Raw genomic sequence first — 27,977 nt, 5'->3', positions numbered from 1 at the left:
CCAATTAAACAGCTTAGACTGTCTAGTTGGATCAAAAAGCAAGATCTATCATTTTGTTGTCTTCAAAAGACACATCTTGCACAAAAAGCAATCATTTTTGGAAGGCGGGAGGTTGGAATAAAGTTTATCAAGCTAATGGCCCCCATAAACAGACTGGAGTTGCCATCCTCATATCAGAAAAAATTAGATTTCTAACTAAAATTAGTGAGAAAAGACAAAGAAAGTTATTACATACTAGTAAAGGGATGTCTCCTCCAGAAGGTCATAACCATCAGAAATATCTACACACCTAATGCCAGAGCACCGAACTTCATCAAGCAAACTTTATTTTCACTAAAACAACACATAGAGTGAAACACAGCGATTGTTGGTGACTTTAACACACTATTCTCACCTATGGACAGGTCATCCAGGCAAAAACTCAACAGAGAAACCTCAGAATTTAACAAATGTATAGACCAACTAGATCTAACAGATATCTGCATATTATTACATCCAGCAACATTACAATATATATTTTTTTCAGCATCCCATGGAACATTTTCCAAAATAGACTACATTTTAGGGCATAAAACAAACCTGTGCAGATTCAGAATCACTGAAGTTATTCCCTGCATTCTCTCAGACCACAAGGGCGTCAAATTGGACCTGAACACCAGTCTCCACCAAGGAAAACCGTGTAACTCATGGAGATTGAAAAACACATTGTTGAATCACCAATGGGTCATCGAGGAGATCAGAACAGAAATTCCACAGTTTATGAAACTTAACAAAAAGTAGCACACATAATACCAGCTCCTTTGGGACACAGCAAAAGCAGTATTCAGAGGAAAATTTATAGCTCTGACTGCCTACATTAACAATTGGAAAAATCACAAATCAACAATTTAATGTCGCACCTTACGCTCTTGGAAAAAGAGCAACAAACCAAACCAACCCTAATCCCAATAGAAGGAAGCAAATTATTAAAATTAAAGCAGGATTAAATGAATTGGAGTCCAAAAAAAGCATAGAAAGAATCAACAAAATAAGGAGTTGATTCTTTGAAAAAATTAACAAAAGTGACAGGCCGTTAGCAAATCTTACCAAAAAACAAAATCACAGAAGAGAATGGTAATATCATGACAGAAATTACCAAGATTGAGAGCATCATGAGGGAATACTTTAAACCTTTATGCCAACACATTTGAGAATCTAGAAAAAATGGATGAATTTCTACCAATATTAACATACCCTCACTGAACCAAGAAGACCTAATCATAATTAAGCAGACCAATTTCAAGCAGTGAAATAGAAATAGCAATAGGAGTCCTTCCATCCAAGAAAATGCCAGGGCCAGATGGACTCACAGGTGAATTTTATAAGGTCTTCAAAGCAGAATTCACACCAATCCTCCTCAAGCTCTTCAATAAAACTGAAAGTGAAGGCTCATTGCCAAACTCATTCTATAAAGCCACTATAACCTTCACCCCAAAACCAGACAGAGATTCATCAAAGAAAGAGAACTATAGACCCATTTATTGATGAGTATTGATGCCAATCTCCTAAACAAAATACTAGCAAACTGTCTTCAACAACTCATCAAAAATAATATACACTATGATCAAACAGGGTTCATCGAAGGAATGCAAAGCTGGTTCAACATATGCAAGTCAATTAATATAATTCAAAACATCAAGAGGAGCAAGGACAGGAATCACATGATTGTCTCAATAGCTGCAAAAAAGATGTTTGACAAGATCCAGCACCTGTTTATGCTAAAAGCTCTGAAGAAACTAGGAATCCATGCAACATTACTCAGTATAATAAAGGCTGTGTGTGAAAAACCCATAACTAGCATTGTACTTAATGGGGAAAACCTAAAGCCATTCCCTCTAAAATCAAGAACGAGACAGGATGCTCACTCTCTCCACTCCTGTTTAACATAGTATTAGAATTCCTACCCAGAGCAATAAGGCAAGAAGCAAACATAAGGGGATCCAAATAGGGAAAGAGGAAGTGATGACATGATTTGCAAATGACATGATTGTGTATTTAAAGAAACCCTGTAGACTCCATTCTCAAGCTGCCTGAGCTGATTCAAAACTTTGGCAGGGCAGCAGGGTATAAAAACAACCCTCAAAAATCAACTGCCTTCCTTTATGCCAAGAATGAGAGGAAAGAGGCAATAATCCTTTTGCAATGGACTCAAAGAAAACAAAGTACCTAGGAATTAACTTAACTAAGAATGTAAAGGATCTTTTTAATGAAAACTTTAAATCCCTGAAAAAGGTAATTAAAATAGAACTGTGGAAATGGAAAAACCTCCCATGCTCCTGGATTGGAAGAATTAACATCATGAATATGGTAATCTTGCCAAGGGCTTTCTACAAATTCAACACAATACCCATCAATATCCCAATGTCATTCTTTAAAGAAATAAAAGAGGCAATTAAAAATTTCATACATAACAATAAAAGACACTGTATAGCAAAAACAATTTTTAGCAGAAAGAACAGTGCAGGAGGAATTTCAATATCAAACTTTAGACTCTATTACAAAGCTATAGTGAACAAAATAGCTTAGTACTGGAACAAGATCAGGCCTGAAGACCAATGGAATAGAACTGAGGACCCAGATATTAACCCACAGACCTATGGCCATGTAATCTTTGATAAGAGAGCTAAAATATTGACTGAAAAAAGAGAGCCTCATCAACAAGTGGTGCTAGGAAAACTGGTTAAGCACCTGCAGAAAACTAAAGTTGGATCCTTCTTTGTCACCCTGCACTAGAATTAACTCCATATGGATCAATAACCTCGAGGTAAAAGCAGATACACTGAAAACTTTACTAGAAGGAATAGGAGACACATTCGGCCTCCTTGGCACAGGTCGAAACTTTCTCAATAAGGACCAAGAAACACAACAAATCAAAGAAAGGCTGGATAAGTGGAACTGCATTAAACTGCAGAGCTTCTGTATGGCAAAGGACATAGCTAGTAAATTAAGTAGAAAGCCTACAGAATGGGAGAAGATCCTCACTAACCATACAATAGACAAAGGCCTCATATCTAAAATATATCAACAGCTCAAAAAATTGAATCACTCCAAAACTAATCTCCAAAGAAACAACCATCCCATTAAAAGATGGTCCAAAGACTTAAAGAGAGTCTTCTCTGAAGAAGAAACAAAAATGGCCTATAGACACATGAAGAAATGCTCGACATCTCTGGCCATAAAAGAAATTCAAATCAAAACAACTCTTAGATTCCACCTCACTCCAGTTAGAATGGCCAGGATCAAAAAAACTAATAACAACAGATGCTGGAGGGGATGTAGTCAGGCGGGATCACTACTACACTGTTGGTCGAAGTGCAAACTCATTCAACCACTATGGAAAGTACTATGGAAGTTCCTCAAAAGACTAAACATGGAACTCCTTATGATCCAGTAATTTCACTATTGGCATTTACCCAATCATCCAGAAACCAGGATATACTAAATCCACTAGCACAATGATGTTAATTGCAGTACTATTTACCATAGCAAAGATATGGAACCAACCCATATTCCTCTCAGTTGATGAGTGGATCAATAAGATGTGGTATTCACACACAATGGAATTCTATGCTGCTGTCAGAAAGAATGATATCACCCCATTTGTAAGGAAATAGAAAGACTTAGAAAAAAATCATATTAAGTAAAGTAAGCCAGACTCAAAGAACATAAGCTCAATGATTTCCTTCATTTGTCATAATTGTGCTCTCCTAGCAGAGATTTACAATAGAGCAAAACCTAGATACATAAGGCCATATAGAATGATCCTAATGAGAGGACCTCCAGGTTATAGAAACAAAAGCTATATAGTGAGTGATTGTTGTCCTTAATGCACTATGTTATCTCTCGTATCTTTTTGCTATCCCTTGGTTATCTCATATTGTTACAGAATTTCATCTGGTTATCTGATATATTGTATATATGCGTATTTGGTTATTTGAAGTCGGATAGGGAAGGGGGGAAAACAAGATGAGGGATGGGGGAGGGGGGAGGGAAATGGGGACCAAGACATGAGAAAGGGTATCAATATATGTGAAGTAATGCACCTTCTATCTGGTGAACATAATGTAACCCTTCTATTAATTGCAATAAAAATACATGAAAAAAAATGTATTCTTAAACAAGTGTGCCATTTCAGGTAGTGAAAGTGTATCTGCTTCAAACATGCTCCATTAAGTGTGTTACTCCAACCAAAGACCCACATGTGACAGGCTCCATAGCCTGCTAATCTCATATCAGGCCCCCTCCACTTGGTCCCTAACTACTAGATGAGAATCTACATTTTACAAAAGGTCCAGGAGACTTAGGTGCAGATTAAATTTGAATGCTTTTTATTTGGACTCAGTCTTTCCCAACCTTGGCTAGAGGTTAGAATTATCTGGAGAATTTTAAACACTAATAGTTTCCTTGCTTTATCTTTGGTTAATTAATTCAATATCTCTCAAGGGTAGAGCCAAGAAATGATAGATTCTAAATCTTTGAAAGGAATGCTTTGTGCAGCCATGGTTAAGCACTACTAGAAGCACAGGATTTTATCTGAGCTCACTTTTAATTTCCTCCTCATCAATCACCTGTGTTGTGATATTTTATCAGTTCACCTGCAAGTTCTGTGTTTTGCATTAAGCATATTGCACCATTGGGGTGGCCTATATGCTTTTGGAATCTGGAGTTGACATATCTTTATCAAATTTTACCTATTTACTTATATGTAATATATAACACATATGTGTAGAATATGTATTTGTATGTATACAAAAATATTTTATATAATATGTATGGATAATGTATATATACATATATTCTACAGAAGTCTAGATGCTTTCTAAAAAAATCATGAAGTCAACAGATACAGAGAAAATGCCCTGAATTTTTTTTAAAAAATTAAAGACTATTTCTGAAAAGAAAATGAAGCTATGCATTAAGTTCCAATGGCTTAACTTATTACTATAAGTATTAAGCATCTGTTTTATGACAGTGGGTTTTGTAGGCAAACAGAAATTTTAAGATCAGAACCTAAAATCTCCTGATTCCCCATAGTCTTTTCTTGTGCTATCACTGTTTCTGAGGGAGGGTGAGTTAACAAAGGTCAGGAGTGCAGTGAGCAGGGGCAGGGTAAGGAAGAGAGGCTACATGGTACATGATACTTTGTTTGAAAGCCCTGTGTTCAAGCCCCAGTACTATCTACCCCGCCCCCCAAAAAAGTTAAAAAGAAGTGTGTCTTTGGCTGCCATACAAGATATCTTCTACAACAACAGAACAATATACATGATCTGGAGGGCTTGGCTAAAGCATAGAAGGATCTAGAATTAGCCAGAAAAAAAGATGAAGTGCATGTAGCAATGAGACACAGAAGATGACCTCATTTGCTTTGATTGGCAGCTGTTTTTGAAAGCTTCTGAAAAAGGAAGAACCAGAGTAAGATCAGAAATGCAGGCCTGTAGAAGAAATGCTGAGGGATCTCTTATCTTAAGGTATATCAAACTGCCTATGAAATAGGTAATGGGGAGCTTTGTAGACCTCACTGTCATTCATACCCAGCAGAAAAGGGAAAGGACATTTAAACTTTGAAGGACAAAGAGACTAGAGTAAAATGACACTTTCTACATCCTAGTATCTCAAGATGAAGCATAAACCATGTTTCATGAGTCAAAATGCTTAAGTATTAAACATCAAGACTCATCAAATGTATGAATATCTTTATCTCTGAATTTGATTTTTAAAAAATAAGCAGTCCTGCCTCTTCAACAACTGGTGCTGGCAGAACTGGTTAAGCACCTGCAGAAAACTAAAGTTGGAACCTTCTTTGCCACCCTGTACTAGAATTAACTCTAAATGGATCAAGGACCTCCAGGTCTTTGCACTTCAGGCCAATGCACTGAAAATTTACAAGAAGGAATAGGAGACACACTAGGCCTCCTTGGCACAGGTCGAAACTTTCTCAGTAAGGACAAAGAAACACAACAAATCAGATAAAGGCTGGATAAGTAGGACTGCATTAAACTGCACAGCTTCTGTATGGCAAAGGACATAGCTAGTAAATTAATTAGGAAGCCTACAGAGTGGGAGAAGATCTTCACCAACCAAACAACGGACAAAGGCCTCATATCTAAAATATATCAACAACTCAAAAAATTGAATCAATCCAAAACTAATCTCCAAAGTAACAAGAATCCCATTAAAAGATGGTCCAAAGACTTAAAGAGAGTCTTCTCTGAAGAAGAAACACAAATGGTCTATAGACACATGAAGAAATGCTCGACATCTCTGGTCATAAAAGAAATGCAAATCAAAACAACTCTAAGATTCCACCTCACTTCAGTTAGAATGGCCAGGATCAAGAAATCTAATTACAACAGATGCTGGAGGGGATGTGGCCAGGAAGGATCACTAATATACTGTTGGTGGAAGTGCAAACTCATTCAACCACTATGGAAATCAGTATGGCGTTTCCTCAAAAGACTAAACACAGAGCTCCCCTATGACCAGCAATTCCACTACTTGGCACTTACCCAACTATCCAGAAACAAGGGCATACTAAATCCACTAGCACAACAATGTTCATTGCAGCACTATTTACCATAGCAAAGATATGGAACCAACCCAGATGCCCCTCAGTTGATGAGTGGATCAACAAGATGTGGTATTTATACACAATGAAATTCTATGCTGCTGACAGAAAGAATGATATCACCCAATTTATAAGGAAATGGAAAGACTTAGAAAAAATCATATTAAGTGAAGTAAGCCAGACTCAAAGGAACATAGGCTCAATGGTTTCCTTCATTTTTCAGTAGAAACCATGGGCTCTCCTAGCAGAGATTTGCAATAGAGCAAAACCTAGATACATAAGGCCATATAGGATGAGGCTAAATGAAAGGACCGCTAGGATATAGAAACAAAAGCCATATAATGAGTAATTGTTGTCCTTAATGTACTATGTTATCTCTCATCTCTTTTGTGTTCCTTGGTTATCTCAAATTGTTACAGTATTTCACTTTGTTATCTGATAGTTTGGATATATGTATTTGGTTATTTGAAATTGGATAGGGAAGCGGGAAACAAGATAGGGGGTTGGGGAGAGGGAAATGGGGACCAAGACATGAGAAAGGGTATCAATGTATGTGAAGTAATACACCTTCTATCTGGCAAATATAATGTACCTCTTCTATTAATTATAATAAAAATATATGAAAAAAAACCAACCAGTCCTTCGGATTAAGAAGCTTGTACTGCTGTTTTACATGCCAGAATTAATGTTGCCCCTTCTCCCTTTTCCCATTGGCATCCTTGATGTAGTAGATTTACTAACTCAAAGTGAAAAGTCCAGGCATTCAGATTTTATCTGCTCTGTTGGCTGAAATGCAAAATGAAGATGGTAATGATTACTAGTATGTACTGATCAAAATATAATCATAGTGAGAACTGATGTGACGACCTTCAGCCTGGCTCCCCTGCTTCTAGTTAAGCAGTCTCAACCAGTGACAATGGAGCCATAATCACTCCTTCAAATAACTGAGCCCCCCCCCTGCTTCCACAGACCTCCCAATCTCTCTAGTGTGGAAAACTAGACTACTGCTCAGATCCCAGCAGCTGCTTTCCGCAGCTTTAACCTGAACAGCAACAATTTCTATCCAGAGAAGGGACCTCAAAGTCTTACTGGAGTCTCTTTACTCTCTCCTTTGTAATGTAGAATCCATGAAAATTCCCTTGATAATCTTAGGTGAATTTACTTTAAGGCCATAAATATCTGTGTGCTCAATAGACACCTGCAAATCACTTAGCAGGAAATATTACACTGAAGAAGCTTGAAGACTGATATTAGAGAAAAAAAATAACATGAAATTTCCTAAGGAAACCTGCTAGATGTCTACCATATGACAATTTGTAACCCAAAATAATATAGTGAGAAATTATCTCATATTCTTGTCTTATTTTCTTCATAAAAATGAGATATTTCTCCATTGTATTCATAAATGATAATTAAGCCTAAATAAGGTTAGTTTCCCCTATTTTTGGTGGAGGGGAAGAGAGAGAGAGGGGGGAGGAGAGAGAAAATACATTTACAGCAGTTATAGTAGACACAATCTAAATGTCAGAGAGGAGTATGCCTGATGTCAGGAAGAAATTGTGTTCTTAGGGACTGGCTAAAAAGCCAGGCCACAGGTATGGGAAGAGATCTGAGCAGCTTAAAACCACTGTGTCCAAGATGCTAGAACCTCTCCAGGAATGTCCATAATAAGGTCCTGGTCTTCTCTCCCCTGGTCTAGCATGGTACAAAGGACATGACAGCTTCTGTGAAAGTCACAGGCCTGCATGGATTCTATCAGTGTAGTAAGTCAGGTAAGTGAGATCAACTTCTGATGAAGCTCTATTGGCTCCAATCTCTAGTCTCTGGAGGGCTCCACACAAGTGCATCCCACTGATTATGAAGTGAGTGAAGCCCACAGACAAAGAGCCTTTCTTGAAAATATCTACACACTGGAAGGCTGTGTGGCCCTAATACTAGGGAAAGGAAACCCGCTGAATGACTGGACCTGGTCACACAAACCTTCATAGGCAGAGGACAGACATTAAAGCAACTTATTTTAAAAAGTGTCGGTGAGACACTTATCTTCAACTAACCACTAGAAAACCAGTAGTGGTGCTGTGGCTCAAGGGGTAGGGAGGTAGCCCTGAGCTGAGACAATGCCTAGGCCCACAGTTCAAGCCCCACAACTGACAAAAAAAGTGTTTCTTGCATTCAAATACCATGCACTAATTCTTATCCCTACTGTATCTTATCAAACTCAATTGTGTAGCCATAATTTTGAGATTGATGTTTAAATGATATTCGAATGATAAGAATATCATGTTTAGTACATTTACTACCAATTATTTTTTTCCTTTTTTAAAAAAAATTTTATTTTTTATTGTGATCAATAGAAGGGTTATATTATATTCACCAGATAGAAGGTGCATAACTTCACAAACTTACTACCAATTATTTTGGGGTACAATGTGTACTTTTCAAGTATCTACTCAATCTGAAAGTGTGTATGTGTGTGTATACCCACTTATCAGTACCAGTATGAGGCTTGAACATGGGATCTAAATGCTATTGCTTAGATTTTTCACTCAAGGCTGATATCTATCACTTCACCCACAGCTCTTTTGGTGATTAACTGGAGATGAGAGTGTCACAAACTTTTCTGCCCAGGATGTCTTCAAATTGGGATCCTTATACCCCCAGCCTCCTGAATAGCTAGGATTATAAGTATGAGTCACAAATGCCAGGCTACTTTTAGAGTTCTTATTATGATGATTTAAGAATTGTTGCCAGAAAATATCTCCCTCAATGTCTTCTGAAAAAAAATAAACATCTGTGTGTGCAGCCTAGGTCCTGACCCTGTGTCCTATTGACAATTTCAGAGAAAGAAAAAGAAAAAGATTACTTTATGGGTCTACCAATTCCATCATAAAGGTGTAAAGAATGTTTTCTGCCTAGATACATAAGGCCATATAGTATGACACTAAATGAAAGGACCTCCAGGATATAGAAAAAAAAAGCCATATATTGAGTGATTGTTGTCCTTAATGTACTATGCTATCTCTCATCTCTTTTGCTGTCTCTTGGTTATCTCATTTTGTTACAGTATCTTACCTTGTTATCTGATATACTGTATATATGTTTATTTGGTTATTTGAAATAGGATAGGGAAGGGGGGAAAACAAGATGAGGGTCAGGGGTGGGGGAAGGGAAATACGGACCAAGACATGAGAAAGGGTATCAATGTTTGTGAAGTAATGCACCTTCTATCTGGTAAATATAAGGCAACTCTTCTATTAATTGCAATAAAAATACATGAAAAAAGAAGAATGTTTTCTGGTATGGAGGTATAATCTCATTATAAAATCTGCTGAAATCATCTGCTGAAAGTGAGTTAATGTTATTTGAAAAAATTTGCTTATTTCAGTAGCCTCTTTGTTTAAAATTCAGTCATGATCTTTTATTTCATCCATCTTTAAGTAAAAATCAAGAAGACAGCAGTCTTGATCAGTCACTGTTCCAAGTCTTCTATAGACCAGAGTACAAAGGCATGGCCAAGAAATTCAGCTCCCCACATTCACATTGCTAGTTGTTTTCTGTCCTATTTCATTGCAGAGTAGGAGGTGAATAAGAGTAACACATAAGCATAATTTCTCCTGTCCCAGTGACATCCCAGAAACAGTGTTGAAGTGGCTTTGCCATTAACAACTTGCATTACTGGGCAGATGATTTTATCGCATCAGTCCCCTCAAAGGGAAATGAGATGTTCCATTATCCTAAAAATCTATTTTCTGTATTCATAAGCACAGAACAAGACATCCCAAAACAAATTCATTGATGGAGAGATGACACCTCGGAACATGTCAGCTTCCTTCATTTCCAGAAAATGCCCTGCTATGAAGACCTGTCTGTCAGACCAACTATTGTTTGCATCTATTAAAACAAGCTATCTAGACAGATTATGCCAGGCAAATTGAATAACCTGATTCCAACGAAAGAACTGCTCCACTGTATGAAATCTGATATGCAAATCTGAGGTACTGATGGACCTTGCAGTGCATATATTATTCACAATTTGAATTTATGCAACTTTCAAACAGACCTAGAATATCCTGATCTTTATGCATTCTACAGAGGCTTCATAAGCAATCTGAGTCTAGCATGGAAATTTATAGAAGAATTCTGAAGCTGTCCTTCCTCTTTTCAACAGGAAGAACCAGTATGATTTCAAAAGATGAATACATACAACACAGGAGAGTGACTGAGAACACTGATGTTTATTCCTGTTCCCACATTGTTTACTGTACTTATAACTGAGAAATATTAAATTAATGATTATAAATATTGCCCTGGTATTCTGTTGCTATCAGTCTTCTTCAAGATAGCCCTGGTATTTGATTTGTTATTTTCAGGAGGTGATCAAAAATCAATAACTCATCTTATGAACCATTGTTTATCTCTACGGATCAGAGAAAAGACCTGGATTCTGTAGTCACAGGTCCTGGATTTGACTTTGATTATGTATATCACTACATACCATTAGGCATGTCACTTAGCCTTCTGATTCTTTGTTTCTTCATCATTAAAATCATATAGTAATACTTTTTACTTTATGTTTTCAATGAAGATTAAATAGAAAAATGAAACATATCTGATAAATACCTTTATAAATACAGATTATTTTACTTTATCATTAAGCTAGATCCAGCTTACTCAATTATAGTTTGATCACATCCAGAATCTTCAAAATGTTACATCTTTTCATTTCAGTGTTAAGTAATAAACAGACTTTGAAATTTAATTTTTATAATAAATAGCTGGGCATCAATGATTCATGCTTGTAATTCTAGCTACTTAGGAGACTGATATCTGAGAATTGTAGTTTGAAGCCATCCCAGAAGAAAAGCCTGTGTGATTCATAATTCCAATAAACTACTCAGAAAAAGCTGGAAATGGCTTTGTCGCTCAAGTGTCAGAGTGCTAGCTTTGAGCAAAAGAAGCTCAGGGACAGGGCCCAGGACCTGATATCGAGGCCCAAGACTAGTATAAAAGTAATAATAATGATGATGAAGGAAGGAACAATACCTATGTGTATGTATCTGATCCTGTAAAATAATATTTAGTGAAATGCACTCCAGGAATTGGAAACAAGAGGTTTCTTTGTTGCTCAGTTCTGGTTTTCTTCTCCCTTTGTCTTGTTTGTTTATTCACCTGCCATTGGGAAGGCTGGGGTACAGAAATGGCGGGACAAAGGGTGAACAAGTGAGGGTGAACAAATGCAACAGTGGTACTGAGGAGACACTGCTGAAAATGAACTGTACAACCTGGGTGTGGGGATGGGAGAGAAAAAGTGGGGGAGAATGAGGAAAGGGGGGACATAGTTCAAAAAGAAATATACTCAATCTGTCTTTGTAACTGCAACTCTTCTGTACATCATCTTTATATTAATAATAAAAAGTGCATGAAAATTTAACGAGGCCCTGTTGGCTCACACTTATAATCCTTGCTATTCAGGAGGCTTAAGATCTGAAGATCACAGTTCTAAGACAGCCTGAATAGGAAAGTCTATGAAACTCTTTTTTTTTAAATTGTATTTTATTGTCAGAATAATGTATAGAGGGGTTACAGCCATATTTGTCAGGTAGTGGGTACATTGCTTCTCAAACACTAATAACCCTTCTCTTGTTTTTCCCGCTTTTCCTCCTCCACCCCCTCCCAATCATCTTGTTTTTCCTCTTCCCTTCCCTATTTCAAATGAACAAATAAATGTATACACAATATACCAGGTAACAAAGTCAGATACAGTAACCACATGAGACTAACCATAAGGGGAAAAAAAGAGAAAGGAAATAACTAACAACAAAAAGAATCCAGAAGTAGAGCTTTGGCTTAAATGGTAGAGTACTAGCCTTTAGCACCAAATCTCAGGAACAGTATTTAGGCACAGAGTTCAAGCCCCAGAATAGAAAAAAAAATGAATGAATAAAGAGTGATATTTTCTATTACACAATATATTCTCATTATTCATGATAGGTATATCTTTTTTTTGCCTTTCCTGGGGCTTGAAGTCATGACCTGGGCACTGACGTTGAGCTTTTTCAAGGCTAGGGCTCTGCCACTTGAGCCACAGCACCATTTTCAGCTTTTTCCACATATGTGGTACCCAGGGATCGAACCTGGGTCTTTGTGCATGCTAGCCAAGCATTCTACCACTAGGCCAAACTCCCAGCCCCTCATTATTCATGATAGTTATATCTTATAGAATAACTAGGACCCAGAGTTAGTGCATGTTGACACATTGTTACTAAGTAGAACATAAGGTCAGCTTCCTATGAGCTGTAGTCAATAGATCAATACATAATCTTGCTAAATGTGTTTCTGCTCAAAGATTGTTTACTTAATATATATGGTTGATACATGAACATTGAACTCATTATCAAGGACAGACAGCATGGAACTCAAGGGAAAAAAAAGTGTAACTATTGAAGTGGTGCTGTGGCTCAAGTGGTAGAGCACTAGCCTTGAGCACAAAGGGGCTCAGAGACAGCGCCCAGGCCCTGAGTTCAAGTCCCACAACCAACCCCCAAAAAAGTGTAACTATTTATTACTTGTCCTTGGTCATCATAAGGCTCATCCCCTGTGTTCTTCTGCAGGGGCACTCAAGCAGTTCAGCACAAATATTGGGCCACTTTTAAATGGTGGAGTACCCATCAAAATGTGCAAGGATATTAGAATGCATGACACTGAACACAGACTGCAGTAAGGACATACATGTACTGCATGAGAACAGAAAGAGGGAGATAGCATGTTCCCCGGGCATCTCAACTGGGACTATGCAATTGGGTTGACTCTTATCTCAGCTCTGTGCATATGTGGGAATGACTCCAGAATGCCCTGAGTGTGCTTTGGGAGCAATACTTTAGTAATACATTTACTAACACAACAATTCACAAATGGAATATTCTTGAGAAATGAGTATCAACGTTTTGTACATATCTATTTATATTTACATGCAATAGTGTATTCAGCATACACTTAGTGGTGTGAAAGGTATTATATCAAGCAGTTCATCTACATCCTCTACATTACTGTAATAACTGTAGGAGCTGAGCATATGGCTCAACTGGTAGACTTACTGTCTTGCCTGAGTTCAAATACCAGTATCTCCTTCAAAAGAATTACTGTCCTACATTCGAAAACAGAACAAGTCCTTAATCAATATTAATTCATTTTCATATTAAAGATGAGTGGGAGAGGTTAGGGGGAAGTGGGAAAAAAACATGAGAAGGGGTAGCAGTGTTCAATAAGTAACATATGCACTACCTGATGAATGTAACTGTAACCCCTCTGTACATCACCCCAACAATAAAAAAGAATTATGTCCTATTATAATTTCAAATATGGAATTTAAGGCAAGTCGGGATATAGCAAAATCACTTACACCATGTGTATTGCAGCATTATTTATCATGACTAAGTTATGGAAACAGCCTAGATACCACACAGTGGATGAATGGGTCAAAAAAGTGTGATAGTATACACATGTGCACACTCACACACATATGCAATTGAATCTTATCCATCAGAAAGAGCAATGTAATGTCAACTGCAAGTAGATAGATTTAATAAGGACACAGCCTTTCTCTTGTATGTGAAAGTTAGACCTAAATTACAAATATACATGAAAATATACAAGGAGTCAAATACATATCTACACAAACATACTAACTAAAATCTGTTATGCACAAGGGAGAATTGCAAATGGTGTCTTTGCTTCAAGGAGCAAACTTGTTTAACAAAATGAATATCGAGAAACTGTTGCTGGGAGAGGAGGCAGTTATAAGTAGAAGGGCAGATAAATGAGAAAGGCTGGTTGCATATAATAATATTCAATGTACATATGTGAAAATGGACCTAGGTAACTTATAGGGATGACAGGGGATAGAAGAGGGGAGAATTCTGGAAGGAATAAGCTTCATTGTATTCATTAAATAACATGTCGAATTTAAATCCCTCAGTATGACTAAAGATGATTTCTTTAAGAACAAAGAAGTTAAAGGTTGAAGAGTTAAAACAACTCATGAACATTTACATGGACATGGCCAGGAATTAAAATGGAGTCTATGTCTGTGCTCCACACTATTCTATCATGTATTTTGCCAGGAGAGAGCTTCCATGAAATCAAGCAAGGAAAACATGCCACTTTGGGCCAAATTAGAAGATCACTATCTCCAACCACCATAAGTCACTGAGATTTAAAGAGTCTTGACTATTCATTTGAAAACAAAGCTATAGACATGAAATGCTTCCTATGTACAAGAATATATGGATGAGCAGAGAAGATATCCTATGGTGCACTCCTGAGACTTGTCAGTTCAGCTCATAAGACAGAAGTGTACAATAACTTCAAATTTAGTAGATTTCAAAATGTAAGGAAGATTATCACTAACTTTAATGTCATTCCTTGTCAAGTTAATGATGTTGGGGAATTATACAAAGGATCATGCTCAATATACATTCTTCCTCTGAATCATAGATATATTCATAAAAGCTTATAGGTGAAACAATAACTGTAAGAGACAATGTATCAAACAGGATAGATTAGGCCAGCAATAATTGCATCCAGCCACAAAATATCATAAGGAAGGCTTGCTTCCTGCTCTTACAAGGTCTAATATACACTTTACCTGGTAGCCTAGTGTTAAAGTAATACACATTACATCTTCTGACAATCAATTCAATGTCTTGAGTAGAAAGCAAATGGGTTTCAAATACATAATGCTTTTGCCACCTACAAAAAAAAGTTTTCCTATTAATACTAGATGTAATAATATGTAACCATCCTTCTTTCATGTAAGCTTAAATTTCACTACAATAGTAGACAATGGAGAATATATAATGGTATGTTTCTGTTTTAGATTTCCTTTCATTCATATCTTTTTTTAATCTACCTATCTGTCTGTCTGTCTGTCTGTCTGTCTGTCTGTCTGTCTGTCTGTCTGCCTGTCTGCCTGTCTGCCTCTGATACGATGCATTGAACTCAGGTCCTTATACTTGCTAGGTAATGGCTCTTTGCCTCTTGAGCCACACCCCTAAACCTTTTCAGTCTTAGCTATTAGGTATTTTGCAGATAGGTTATTTCAATTTTGCCTTCTTGAGTAGCTGTGATCACAGCCATTAGCCGCCAAAATCAGTAATCTTCTCTTAATACCCTTAAAGAAAGAAGTGAAATGATGCTTTCTTCAAGATTTTCAGCAAGAACTCAGTCTAGTTTTTATTTCAGTGACCTGGTCCATGTGAGACCTTGCACCAAGGCAGGGAAAGGGGATCACTAGTGAGAACACAATTCCTGGGCCTATAATGTTTGTCACTGATTAACTGAAGCTGGCTTGTTCACTGAGTTGAATAGTACCCCCAACAACTCATGTCCTCTCAGAGTCTTACAATGTCAGCTGATTTGAAAATTGGGCCTAGCTATTATAATCAGTTGTGTGAAAATCAGGTCATACTAGATTCTAGGGGGTTCTAATTCTACTGCTGGTGTTTCTATGAGTATATACAAGAAAGGCCATGTAGCAAGAAAGCTACTGGCAGATAAGAAAGTTATCTTCCAAAAAATCTGTAGGAGCAGTAAGTCCTGTCTATAACTTCATTTCTAACTTCTAACATTCAAAATTGTTATAAGGGCACTGGTGGCTCTGAGGTATTCAGGAAGCTAAGAGGTGGAACATAGAGGTTCAAAGCCAGCCAGAATAGAAAAGTCTTTGATACTTCATCTCCACTTAACCAGCAAATTACAAATATGCAATCATGGCTCAGGTGGGTAGAGTACTAGCTATTAACAAGCAAGTCCAGCAAGAGGGTGAGGACTGGAGCTCAAGCCACAGAACTACAAGAAAAACAAACCTTTGAGAGTATTCGTTTATATTTATATTGTTCTAATGCACTTTATCAGTTTAGTTGTAGTTACAGGAATAATCTAGGAATAACGTAGGAGCTTAACACAATGAAATATTGGATTTGAAATAAGAGCTACAAATCAGTAAGCATAATGAACACAGTAAGATTTTGCAAATATCTGGCTATGACATTGTCCTCTTAATTTTCATAAATGTGTATGAATTTTATACCTAGTAAAAATTTTCCTAACATTGGGCTCATTACGTTAGCATCTCTGCTGAACTTCTCTGCTTGTGATGAGAAGGTCCTGGATGATCCCAGTCTGTCCCCTGAGATGCCTCTCCAGGGCACAGCTCTCAAAGTTTCTTAGACATATCTATCCACCAATTTGTATCCCAGGTGCCTTTCCAGACCCTTGGTCTGTGGTGCATGGCCTGGGCTATGGTTCCTCTTTGTTACCAAACTCAAAACTGTTGATGTTTTTCCCTAGCTGTAGCTCCCTTAAAACCATTCTTTTCCTAGAACAGGTGTCAGAAAACCTTTTATGTAAAGGATCATGTAGCAAATATTTTATACTTTGTGGACTTTATTGCACATGTCTCATTACCCTGACATTAGAGCACAAAAATATGTCACTGACATCATGTACATAATGAATGTGACAGTGTTTTAGTGAAACTTTCACACACTGAAATTTTCTTACATCACCATATATTGTTGTTTTAATTTTTAAAAATCATTTCAAGACAACAGTTTTTAAAAATTTCAGGCTACATGAAACAGGCAGCAGGTCATAGCCCTCACCCTTGATCTTCATCAATGATTCTCAACTGAGGCCATTTTTGCCCCACATGAAATAGTTGGCAATGTCAAAAAATATTTCTTATTACAAGTAGTCATCTAATGAGTAGAGAACATAGATGCTGCTAAATACCCTATAATTCACAAGAATCCCTGTTCCTCCCTAGCAAAGAGGCAGCCAGTCAAAGGCACCACAACCACTAAGTCAGAACCCCTTAATTATATATAGAATTGCTAAAAAATGCAGATAGGCATCCCAACAAATTTCTGTAGGTCACACATTTATTAAGACCTTACTTAAATTACCCCTCACTAATCTTAACAGGATTTTCTAGCTGCTATTATTTTATTCCTCCTCCTTATTCAATCGTATTTCAAGATCTTCCTGGTGTGCTGCTTATTGTGAATTCCTGTCAAAGATCCCTCTCATTATACAGGAAACTTGAAATGGGAAAAAAGCATCACATTTACCTTTGTATCTAGCATTCAGATGTTTGTGGACAGAAACTAAAGAAAGAAAGCAATAAAGTCAAATTTCTATAATTTGACTTCTCTGAAGACGAGTGTCAGAGGAATTTCAGCTTTCCCATAAAATCTGCTTCTATCTGTTAGGGTAGGCATTTCTGCCCAGACATGCCAGCTTTTCAGGGAGATCTTTCACCACAGAAGGCCGGGCTCTCTGAGCTTATGTTGGTTTTGGCCAGAAGGCCTGGAAACAGGTTCTGGCATTTATTGAGGCTCTTCTTGGTGAAGAACTCCTTGCAGGGATGGGTAGGACTTTTCTAGCAGCCACTATTGTAAAGCCTACCAATCATTAATCTATACACATTTACTAAGCTCCTTGTCTGAAACATCTCAGCATTACATGAAGCTAAGGTAACTGAAGTCACCAAAACAATAATGGTTTTCAGAATCACCTGCCCTGCCCTCCTCTGACATACCCGATGCCCTTTGGCTGCTCAATTCAGCTTGCCTCCCGAGAGTCTTGCATCTTTACTTTACTTTGTTCTTGCAATCTCCCAGCTCATTTCAGCATGGTGTACTGTATTGCAGCTCTGCCTAAGGTTCTATATCTGGAATGTCCAAATTATACTAACACTTTTAGTGACTTCCAAAATCCAAAATCTCTGACACAAGACAAAACCTCTATCCAGTCTGTGAGGACTCTATCCACTACTATCCTCCAGTTTCACTGGTTTCCACTCTATTCTTATAAGCTCATTGCTCACTTCCCAGCTCTGTCCAGTTTCGCTGGATTAATTTCTTCTCTGGAAGATTTGTATGTCGCTTTTATTCTTCTGGTGTTGGGATAAAATCCATAGCCTCAGTATTTTGCTACTCAGCTATGTCTCCAATCCTTGTAAAACTATATTGACTCATTTCTTCCCCAGGTATACGACTCTGCACTTCAGTCTATATTTTTACCCTTGGACTTGTCATCAAGTAGAATTAAACACTAGGTTATGTTTTTGGCATGAAGACTAGGTTAGCCAGGTTGGTGCATGGAACTATAGCAGAGAAAGAATAACTATAGCTGTGGCTCCTTTGAACAACAAAAAGTTTGTAAAATAAATGGTCACACAAAGTAACTCAATGGAAGGACCCTAGACAATGAATAGCAAAATAGCTCAGGTACAAAACTACATTACAAAATCAAAACAAAGAAAACAAAAACAACTGTATTTCCTGAGAAGACATTACAGAAGTTTATTAATGTGGCAGATCCTGTGGTAAGCATTTTATTTTTATTTACTAACTGACATAATCAAGACAACTCTGCAATGTAAGTAACATCATTACAGTCTTTTTATAGACTGGGAAATGAAAGTTCAAGAAAACTAAGTTGAGTCATTTTCAGTGCTCTAACATACAACCCTTTTTTTGTTATTGGTATTTCTCAGCTACTATTTCTTGGTTCAATGGTGTCTCTTTATTGTCAAAGGCACTAATGGCTGATTCATATCTTCACTCTGATATAGTCTCTCATGCCTCTCTTACTTCAAAATACCTCTGCGGTGAAATTAGACCTTCCTGGATCTAGAATACTATTCCCACTACAAAGTTGGGGGCTAGGCTGCCTGAATTCTACTAGCAGCCTGGCTCCACTAGTCATGTAACATACATACCCAGATTCTAGAAAACAGAATGTGGTTAACCTTAGAGATCAATAATTCACTCTTACCATCCTAGATCTTGCTCTAAGGGCTCCACTAGTGGTAGTATTCAAACATCTAACGTCTCTTGAGAATAGTGTCACACAGATAATGGTTCATTGCAATAGAAGGATCCCACACACAGACACTAAGGAGGAAGCCATCATAGAGCAATTGGCCTGCAGGTATCACAGGTCCTCCTTCTCCTCCCCTTCCCTACCTGCCACTTAAATACTCAGTTGTACCACAGAAGCAGATCTTTGTGTCAGGCTTCAGGGAAATCTAAAACAAGCAGGGCTAGAGTATAACCTCTAAGGATGGAATTGAATGGACATTGAATGACTAATCCTTTCTTCACTTTGTGTTTCTACTTTGTTGAAAAGATTTGTGCTATATTCCTGAAAGTCATATCTTCTTCTAAGCTCTCAATCTGGCATCTGGCTTGTTATTTTACCCTGAGTTTCTGCTTAAAAATGATTTCAAACTATAAGAAAATAAATACCAGGAAGCAGAAAAATGTTTGCAGGGGGAGTTATGGGGAGGACACATGAATGGAGGGAGGAAGGGTGAGCAAATGCAGTCATTACATTCAATGTATTTAAGAAGAAAAAGAACCCACCACCATGACAAAACTATTTGTTATTGCTTCTTTGTTCCAGTTCAGATCCCCTGCTTACTATCTCAATTCCTCTCATTCTTACAGGCTTCTTTAAAACTAGAGACTGACCCTTTTCTTGGTTCCATGGTTCTCGTCTGCCCCTGAGCTCACAGTTCCTCTTCCACATGACCACCAGTGCTATCTCTAAGTAGCTCCAGTGCTAGGCTCATAGAATTCATCCCAGAAATCCTTTTCTCATATGACATAAAACATGATTGTAAGGTTCCCCAAAAGGAACTGGCCACATGGTACAGGCAGAAAAGATTTTATTAGGAAGACAGCAAACTGCTGGCCTTGCCCGCACTGGAAGTTCCCAGGAAAAAGGGGCAACCCATGGCAGGGTTAGGGTTGAGTAGGAAGAGGCCTGAAGAGGTGTGACTGGGTGGGTCCAGGGTGTGATTTCAGAAGAAGGGAAAGTAACTGAGGCAGGTATGCCAGTCGCCTAGGTAACACATGTGCTGGGTTTAGATTTCCTGCATGGAAAGAGGGGCCAGGTAAGTATGTGGGAGGGGGTGGAGGGGAGGGAGCCTTCATGCAGACTGACACAGAGGAAAGTGGCACTTTTCCAGAGCAGGCCTAACAATGACATTCACTTGTATTGGAGCCACAGTAGCAAAACATTAACAGCAAGTAAGATTTGGTTACAGATAAAAAGTTAAGCTACTTCCTTGTATCAACTGAGTAAAAGTCAGTGAGATGCTTGCACATAATTAAAAGAAAACATCAGGTGAGAAAACTTTAGTTCCCTAATGGAAATACTGAAAAAATGCACAACTCATTTAGGCAGAGCCAAGCTTGAGATCACATCTCCCAAGACCATCCTTTGCTTCTTCTATATTATGTCAGTGGGTAGCAACTGTTAGCCATCTAGGTTTGGAGGAAAATGGACATCTTCTAAGTTAAGAACTGAAGCACTGACTGAAGCTGGAAATGCCCTGCTGAATGGCAGCCACTGGGTAATTGCTTCCAATAGTTCATGACAGTGACTGTAACCTGTCTGAATATCAAAAATCTTCCTTATCTGGAACTCATAGGTACTTTGCTAATATTCTGCCCACTCATTGGGCATATTGGCACACACAAGCGTCTATGGACTGTATAAATAAACACAAACACAAACACACACTATACATAGTTGATGACTGTCTTTCCTATGATAATTTAATTTTGCAGTGTTTCTTATAGTGACTATTTTTACTCTTCCTCCAGTGAGAGTATACTTATGTCATTGCTTTGCTACAGTTTGGACCCTAATGTTCCCAAATGTACATATATTGAAAGATTAGTTCCTACTCCATGGCACTCATGTGAAACAAAGGATTCTATGAGAGAATGGGCGTGCCTCGGCAAATCTTACCAAAAAAAATGAAGGAAGCACACCCAAAGAAACAAAACCATGGATGAGAATGGAAATAGCATGGCAGAAAGTACCAAGATCCAGAGCATCATAACAGAATACTTTTCAAACCTTTATGCCAACAAATTTGAGAATCTAGAAGAAATGGATGAATTTCTAGCCAATATTAACATACCATCACTGAACCAAGAAGACCTAATCCAACTAAACAGACCTATTGCAAGTACTGAAATAGAAATGGAAATAAGAGACCACCCATCCAAGAAAAGCCCAGGGCCTGATGGATTCACAGCTGAATTCTATAAGGCCTTCAACGCAGAGCTCACACCAACACTCTTGAAGCTCTTCAATGAAATTGAAAGTGAAAGCTCTTTTCCAAACTTTTTCTATGAAGTCACCATAAACTTTATCCCAAAATCAGACAGAGACTCATCAAAGAAAGATAACTAGAGACCCAATTCATTGATGAATATTGATGCCAAACTGCTCAACAAAATATTGGCAAACCATCTTCAGCAACTCATCAAAGAAACTATACACTATGATCAAACAGGATTCATCACAGGAATGCAAAGCTGGCTCAACATATGCAAGTCAATTAGTATAATTCAACACATCAACAGGAGCAAGGACAAGAATCACATGATTGTCTCAATAGATGCAGAAAGGCATTTGACAAAATCCCACACCACTTTGAAACTAGGAATCCATGGAATGTTCCTCAGTATAAAAAAGGCTGTGTATGACACACCCACAGCTAGCATTATACTTAATGGTGAAAAGCTAAAGCCATTTCCTCTAAAACCATGATTGAGACGAGGATGTCCATTCTCCACAGTCTTCTTAAACATAATATTAGAATTTCTACCCAGAGCAATAAGACGAGAAGCAAGCATAAAGTGGAACCAAATAGTGAAAGAGGAAGTGAAACTTTCCCTCTTTGCAGATGACATGATTCTGTATTTATAGAACCCTATGGACTCCAATCCCAAGTTGCTTGAGCTGATTCAAAACTTTGGCAAGGAAGCAGGGTATAAAATTGACCCTCGAAAATGAACTGCCTGAGGCCAGGAGTTTAGCCTAGTGGTAGAGTGCTTGCTTAGCATGCATGACGACCTGGGTTTGATTCTTCAGTACCACGTACATAGAAAAAATAAGCCAGAAGTGGTGCTGAGGCCCAAATGGTTGAGCTCTGGCCTTGAGAAAGCCCAAGGTCAGTGCTCAGACACTGAGCTCAAGCCCATGACTGGCAAAAAAAAAATCAACCACCCTCCTTTATGCCAACATTGAGAAGATCGAGGGAGGAATCAGGAAATAATCCCCTCTTACAATAGCCTCAAAGAAAATAAAGTACCTCGGAATTAACTAAGATTGTAAAGGACCTTTATGATGTATATTTTAAAATCCTGAAAAAGGAAATTAAAGCTGAACTGAGGAAATGGAAAAACCTCCCATTGTCTTGCTTTGGAAGAATTAATATAGTGAAAATGGCAATCTTGCGAAGGACTGTCTACAAATTCAATGCCATACCCATTAATATTCCAATGTCATTCTTTAAGGAAATAGAAGCAATCCAAAATTTCATATGGAATAATAAAAGACCCCGTATAGCAAAAACACTTCTTAGCAGAAAGAACAGCGCTGGAGGAAATTCAACACCAAACTTTCGACCCTATCACAGAGCTATAGTAACCAAAACAAATTGGTACAGGCACAAGAACAGCCCTGAGGACCAATAGAATAAAACTGAGGACCCAGAAATCAACCCACAGACCTATGGCCACATAATCCTTGATAAGAGAATCAAAAAAATACAATGGAAGAAAGACAGCCTCTTCAACAAGTGGTGCTGGCAGAACTGGTTAAGCATCTGCAGAAAACTAAAGTTGGATCCTTCTTTGTCACCCTGCACCAGGTTTAATTCCAAATGGATCAAAGACCTCAAGGTAAAAGCAGATATATTGAAAACTTTACAAGAAGGAATAAGAGATACGCTAGGTCTCCTTTGCACAGGTCAAAAATTTCTTAATAAAGACCCAGAAACACAACAAATTAAAGATAGCTTGGACAAATGGGACTGCACTAAACTGCAGAGATTCTGTATGGCAAAGGATATAGCTAGCAAGATAAATAGAAAGCCCACAGAGTGGGAGAAGATCTTCACTAACCATACAACAGACAAAGGCCTCATATCTAAAATATATCAAAAGCTAAGAAATTGAATCACTCCCAAACTAATCTTCAAAGAAATAACCATCCCATTAAAAGATGGGCCAAAGACTTACAGAGTCTTCTCTGAAGAAGAAATAAGAATGGCTTATAGACACATGAAGAAATGCTCAACATCTCTGGCCATAAAAGAAATGCAAATCAAAACAACTCTAAGATTCCACCTCACTCCAGTTAGAATGGCCAGGATCAAGAAAACTAATAACAACAGATGCTGGAGGGGATGTGGCCAGGAAGGATCACTACTACACTGTTGGTGGAAGTGCAAACTCGTTCAACCACTATGGAAAGCAGTATGGCAGTTCCTCAAAAGACTAAACATAGAGCTCCCTTATGACCCAGCAATCCCACTACTAGGCATTTACCCAATTGTCCAGAAACAAGGACATACTAAATCCATAGCACAACGATGTTCATTGCTACTTACTATAGCAAAGATATGGAACCAACCCAGATGTCCCTCAGTTGATGAGTGGATCAACAAGATATGGTATTTATACACAGTGGAATTCTATGCTGCTGTTAGAAAGAATGACATCGCCCCATTTGTAAGGAAATGGAAAGACTTGGACAAAATCATATTGAGTGAAGTGAGCTAGACTCTAAAGAACATAGGCTCAATGGTTTTCCTCATTTGTAATAATTAGTCCAAACCTTGGACTCTCCTAGAAGAGGATTACAATAGCTCAAAACCTATATACATAAGGCCATATAGGATGAGGCTAAATGAAAGGACCTCCAGGATTTGGAAACAAGAGCTATGTAATATGTGAATGTTGTTCTCAATGTACCATGTTACTTCTCATCTCTTTTGCTGTATCTTGGTTATTCTAATATTTTTACAGATTCCTACCTTGTAATCTGGCATACTGCATATAGGTTTATTTGTTTATTTGAAATAGGAAAGCTAAGGGAGGAAAACAAGATGAGGGGAGGGGTGAAGGGAGGAAAATGGGGATAAAAACATGAGAAGGGATAACAATGTGTGTGAAGTAATGCTCATTCTATCTGGAAAATATAATTGTAACCCCTCTATTAATTACAATAAAATTATGAAAAAAAGAGACTGGGTAAGGTAGAAAGGTCTTCTGTTCATTAGGCTTGGCCCTAGAAGGACTCAGTAGGAGATCAGCTCATTGATGCATGACTCCATGACAATGCAACACTTTTTCTTCATTATTTGCTCCCATCCTGCATCCCTACTGGAGACCTAATGCCACTGCTTCCTAGGTCCTAGACCAGAACCTCCAAAACTATGGGCTAAAATAAAAATTTCTCTTTAGAAATTGAATAATCCAGGTATCTGTTACTTCGATAGACAGCTGACGGAACACTCTTAGACTAGCTAGTCTCTAACCAATCTCCATTAGCTCTTTCACAGGATGGCTTTGCTCATTTCTACTGTACATCATGTAACTGTGGCAGCCTCTGTCTTCCCTGCCATCTGGGCAGGATCTCACCCTGTAGTCTGCTGCCCTTTCACACACAAGATAATCTGCTATCCCGCCTCTTAGTTTCTTCCTTACAAATGAATCTAGAAAAACATGCATTAGGGCACAGATTCTGAGGCACATTGACCAGCATTTCATAATCCACCTGGAATAGGCAACTCTGTGTCAGATCCTGTAGAGTATTCAGTTGATACTTGATCAGCATGCAGCTTCAAATGGAAGAAGGGTAGTGAATGACGGTTGCTTACCCTCATCAGCTGGAGTAGCTTGGAGAAGCAAAGAGTTGTGCTTCAATTATTTTGACCCAGAAATCACTAGCATTCACGAGCCTACTGTTTATGAAGGGGAGGCTTCAGCATCATTCCGGAGTGAACGAACAGCTTCAGGCTGAAATCTGGGTTCAAGTGACTGCATTTTATGTTTTTTTTTCAATTTTGTTTTCATTACAGATACCATCACTTTTTTGTTTTTTTGCTTTTTTAAATTTTCTTATGAAGGTGATAGACAGCAGTAACCCCTCTGTTGCATAAGTTTACATAAATAAGGCAATGAATGTATTTCCTGTTGAATATTTTTATGCCTTCCCTTGTTTCCTCCTAGTTTCTCCCCGCCCCTGGCTCCCGTTTCCCCAGGTTGCAAAATTCATTTCCAACACAGAATCTTATGAGTATGGCTGTTGCATTAGCTTTGTCTTCTGTCTCACCATTTTGTTATTCACCTTGTCTTCCCCAGGTTACCAAAATCAAAAACAATGATAACAAGAGATAAATCAGAAAAGAAGTCAAAAATAACTTCACACCGTACATTAAAAGCACAACAACTCTCTTGTTTCCATATATTGGAGTTCATTTCAATTAGCATCATTTTATGTGGTCATATGTATGTAGTTATTGAGCTACTGTGATCCTCTGCTAGGACTATCCTAGACATATGCTTATTATTACAAATGAGGGAAACCAAGCCAACCTGGTTGATTAGGGAGAGGAGGACAGCCTGGATGAGAGGCAGTCATTTAGGCTCTCCTGCTGGGCTTGGCTTCAGGTGGCTCGGGAAGCCAGCAATGCTGAAGGTGTTGCCCATGATGGCTCAGAATGTGAATCAAGTTGCTCACGTTTTTCAGCATATCCATTTCTAAACTAATTGGTATCCTGCCTCCCCCTTCTCTCCCTTCTCTGAGATTGACATCAGTCCTTTTATCCACTCAGCTTTCTTGCTCACAGTTGGTATTAGTGAAGCCAAAACTCCAGCTTTATTTTTTGCTGGTTATTTTAAAGATGGAGTCTAACAGACTTTTTCTGCCTGTGGTGGCTCTGAACCACAGTCCTTTAGATCTCAGCCTCCAAAGTAGCTAGGATTACAGCCACTTGTACCCAACTCTGCTTTTCTCTTACTAGCTTTTCTCCTTTCCCAGAGCCCCAGGATTGTATCCACATCATCGCCTCCACCAACCAGGTTTTCCTAATGCAATGCTTTTCTTGATAATCTGCATGTTCTCTGAAACTACACTATCAACTTTCAATCTAACTGCAGCCACACCTCCCCATGCCAGTCTATTCATACTGTAGGACCCAGTGATTTCCTTCCCTCTAGCCGGTGCATTGTTTCTCTGCTCCTTGTCAAATGCTGAACTGATAACCTTTCTGATCAAAGCAGCTTCAGTGGGGATGCATGAGAGGAATGCATAGATGAAAGCTGTGAGATGCATGGGAAACAGAGATTTCAGTCTTCCCTCAAAGTAAGCCTTATCCCACACTCATCCTTATCCCACCTTATTCTCTTCTTTCTTGCTGAACTGACTTCTCCAACAGAGCTCTATAAGCAATATGGATAGCTCAGACAAAGCCACTGAGTAATGGCTGCAATTTAGTTTTATTTTATTTTTTAGCTGAATTTCATCCTTTTAAAAAAATTTTTAAGTAGTTGTACAAAGTAGGGACCATATAACCAGATGAATACAAGCATCTTTATCAGTGTCATCCCTTCAACATTTTCACCCAGGTTTGACCCACCTCTTCCTTTACTATTCTTATTTTTGGGGTATTTACAGTGAATTCTTGACTTTATTTTTCTCCTCTCCCTATTCATCAATCCCTTGCTCCTTGCCTGCCCCGCCCCCATCTTGGATATACCCATTTCCCGATGTTGATTTTGTTGGGCTCTAACCTAGTTTAAATGCTCTGTTTTTCCCTTGAAAATATATATATATTTATATATTGATAATAACTCACTAATTACTGGTGGTGTCTATGTATCAGAGCTGTGGGAATTTAAATTCACATAATCTGGTGACTGGTTGTCTTGAGGATGTATTAAAAATCCTAAGGCACTAATTTTGCTATGTGGTAATTTTCTTTACAGAAATAATAACACTCCCATTTGCTAATCAATGCAATAAACAAAGACACAGCCTTTCCTCTTCCATCACTACCTCCAAAATTAAATGCAACATCAGTGTCTGCTAAAGCAGAAAGAACAAATGGGCTACTTACTCATTCATGAAACACAGGTTAAAACCTTGCTAGTAACTATTTCTTTGATGTGTCTATTTTAAGAGATTTGATGAAGAGTGATTATAAATTGACTCCCCAACTTTTCAGAGTAGAAGAGTTTCAAAAGAGGGTTTGTCCTTCAAATGCCAACTCATCTAGTATGCTCTGAAACAGGCTGAGCTTGTCTCTCAATTTCATGTGTTTTACAACCCTATCCTATGCCTGAACACCACAGCTACCTTTATGGAAACAATATGCTTTCATTACTGTATGTGGAATAGTACAGTAAAATACTGCTTACTATTCTCCAAGTAAATGAATGCATTATTGTAAGAAAAACACCGGTGAAGACAAAAGCTAAGCATTGTTTTAGACTCT

At 38.1% G+C, this 27,977-nt stretch overlaps 1 protein-coding gene across 1 annotated transcript in view; it reads right to left on the bottom strand.

Annotated features, from left to right (window-relative positions):
* Zmat4 (zinc finger matrin-type 4) overlaps positions 1 to 27,977 on the bottom strand; it is a 341,626-nt gene that overhangs the window by 152,419 nt on the left and 161,230 nt on the right. The window lies entirely within an intron of this gene.

The sequence above is a fragment of the Megascapheus bottae genome, chromosome 20 (genome assembly GCF_031878675.1).
Source record: "Megascapheus bottae isolate mThoBot1 chromosome 20, mThoBot2.hap1, whole genome shotgun sequence".
NCBI lineage: Eukaryota > Metazoa > Chordata > Mammalia > Rodentia > Geomyidae > Megascapheus > Megascapheus bottae.
This window is presented reverse-complemented; position numbering and strand designations above follow the sequence as displayed.